Source organism: Pteropus alecto, unplaced genomic scaffold (genome assembly GCF_000325575.1).
Source record: "Pteropus alecto unplaced genomic scaffold, ASM32557v1 scaffold106, whole genome shotgun sequence".
In the NCBI taxonomy this organism is placed as follows: domain Eukaryota; kingdom Metazoa; phylum Chordata; class Mammalia; order Chiroptera; family Pteropodidae; genus Pteropus; species Pteropus alecto.
The window spans coordinates 13,225,596-13,228,563 of record NW_006442103.1 but is presented as its reverse complement, the minus strand read 5'-3'; positions in this window follow the sequence as shown (position 1 = coordinate 13,228,563).

Below are 2,968 nucleotides of genomic sequence, written 5' to 3'. Positions count from 1 at the left end.
AGGCAGGTGAGCCTGGGCATGCTCTGTCCCTAGCATCATCTGGGCTGCTCTGGGGCAGGGCGATCTCACCCTCCAGCCGCCAGGGGACCTCGCACTTCTCACCCTGTGTCTTTATGCACCCACTGAGCCCCTGCTTATTGTTCTCAGCTAGCAGACTCCTTCCACTCACCTTGCCAGATCCTATTGAACATCACCCCCTCCGGGAAGCCTTCCCTGAATCCCTGGCCGAGTTTTCATTCCCTCCTGTGCTCCTCCACATCTCGTCCACACCTCTTACAGCACTGATCAAACCAAACCAAATATGCCCTTCTCTCCCCTGCCCCTACCCCGAGACCATGAGTTCTTTATAATAGTACTAAGTATAGTAGAAATAATTATAATAGCAGCTAATCCATACTGAGCACTTACTCTGTGCTGGGCACTAAGCTCAGTGCTTTGCACAGATTATTAATCTTGGTAGGTACCGATAGTAGCTTTTCAGATCAGGAAACCGAGACTACGAGAGGCTCAATACGTCACACACATAAACGTCAGGGTCGGAGCTTGACCCAGAGGGCCTGACCCCAAATTCGTATTCTCAACTATTCATTCATCAGCTGATGTTTACTGAGCCCTTACTACGAGCCAGGCACTGAACTAGACATGAGGGGTATAACCATGAGTGAAACCAGACCCCATTCCCGCCTGGAGAGAGCCCAAGGCATTCACCATGTAATCCCCACAGGCAACGTCAAAGTTATGGTCGTGGCCCGGGCTGTGGGGAGGAGGGCGTGGTGCCACACAGGCCCATACCGGGGCAGTCGGCCCAGCCCCGAGTGTCCCGTCTCCACATCTGATGGCTACGCTCAGTTCCAAGCCCCCAGCCTACGCAGAGGTTGCTCACTGGGTGTTTCTTCACCCGTGGGAGCCATTCCGGCTCCCGCCCTAGCTCTCTTCCAGGCCCTCCGCCCCAGGCTAACTTAGCAGCGCTTCCTGCCCAGGGCTTCAGAGCTCCCTGCAGGTCTCCTGTGGCTTTCCTGAAAGTATAGCGGATGTTTCTCTGCTGATGATGAGAGATTCAGACAAGCCACTTAGTGATTAAGAGCCTCGAAGTGTTCTCTCAGAGGGGGAAGCATTGTTCTTGCCTCGCTCGGCCTGGACGCCCGAGACAGATGCAGAGGCACTGACGCTGCACACGGCCTGTTTAGGGGGGAGAAAACTCGCCCGGGAGGAGATCAAAACACTCCGGGGCAGTGAAGACTGAAAAGATGAGAGAGCATTTGGGTTTCAAATCCAAGTCGCTAGATTCCTTGAGGCGGGCAAGAGACATCGGCCAGGCATCCTCGGGTCATCTCGATGGATGATGGCTGATGACAGCTTTTCTAGTGCGAATCTTTGGTTTTATGGCTTGGCAAGGACCTTAAGGACAGAACAGCTAGGGCAGCGCCTTCATGTTAGAGACCGAAGCCCAGAGCTATGAAATGACACGCCCAAGACCTCGAAGCTAGTGAGTGGCAGAGGGATGGAAGCCTCTGGGGCTCTCTGCTCCTTCCTGGGCAGCCCGCCAAAAGGAACTCGTTTTCTCTGCCCAGGGCCGAGCGCACCAGGGAGAGAGAAGTGCTTTGATAAGCTGTTGCAGAAGGGTTGCTGGGGAGCCAGCGAGAGGGAGCTGTGCGATGGACGGGCCTTTAAGAATCCGACTGTCTGGACGCCTGGACACTGCGGCAGGGGACAGCGCTGCTATAATGGGCAGTGATGGCAGGTGGATGGGCTGCTCTTTACGCACAGACTTCTTTAGGAGCCAGCATCCTGGCTGTCCTAACCCTGGCCGCAGGCCCGCCCCCTCCGAGCCCTTTTAGCTTGCTCCTAACCTAGGGAGTCGAGAGGGCCACGTGGGTTTCTGCCCCTTTCTGGACAGCAGTGACCCCTCCAGCACTGGGAGCTCATTACCAGCCAGGGCCCCTAAGGCGGCCCCCCTGATAGCGGGTGAAGATGAAAGTAATAACGTGCTGGCTGCTCTGCAGCCCCTGGTCACACTCCTGGTTTTATTAAAGCCCAAGTCTCCAACATCCCTAGTGAGGATAAAAGGCTAGGAAGGCACAGAGATCTGGGGCCAAAACCTCCTGAGAGGTGAGGACAGGGCAGAGAGGACCTCGCAAGGGCAACCGGGGGCCTGAGCTGCGGGCCAGGCTTTCCAGAGGGGGGGGGGCTGCCAAGAGATGCTGACACTCTATTTCCTTAGTCCTCATCTCTCTATTTACTCAAAATCAACCTATTCATCTTCCTTTATCAAATAACCCAGTCCTCGGCTGCCTGCATATGGAGGGGACCAATAGCCCCCATGATCCATTGAGCCAAGAGCAGCCAACTTGCCATCAGGCCTAGTGAGGCCCAGTCAGCCACAGCAGAAGGTTCTGGGGCCAGGCTGTGGGCCCCCTGGCCCCTGAGGCCTCTCTGCCTCCAGGTCCACGGTGAGACCTGGGCCACTCCCTCTCCCTGTCTGGGCCCAGTGACAGAGGCTGGAGTTCGCTGTTGGGTGTAGGGACCAGAGCGGGGTGGGGGGTTCCACACCACGATCCAGACTCAGCACTGCATGCACCCACCTTCCTAGTTCTATGGAGAAAGGGAACCCCTGCGGAAAAGAGGGGGCCTCCCGGGTCGGTGCTGTCTCTGGAGAGAGCCACCCTGAGGGCAGTTCCTAGAGCCTCCAGTGATCCTGTTTACACCGAGGTCTCCCTCATCTCCCCAGGCAGGTTCCCCAAGTCCCAAGACATCAGCTTGGGCGCTCCTCAAGCAAGACAGCCTGTGAGCGCTCCACTCTGCCTCCGGGGGGTGGCGATGGTGGGAAAACCGAGACAGCAGCCTGTGTTCGCTCCCCCGGGAGCCTCCAGATTCCGTCCTGGGCTCTGCCCCGATCATACCCCTGACACCGAGAACCACTCCTGCAGGGTTCTCCTGGCCGAAACGTAACCGGCCGCTCCTGCTGGCA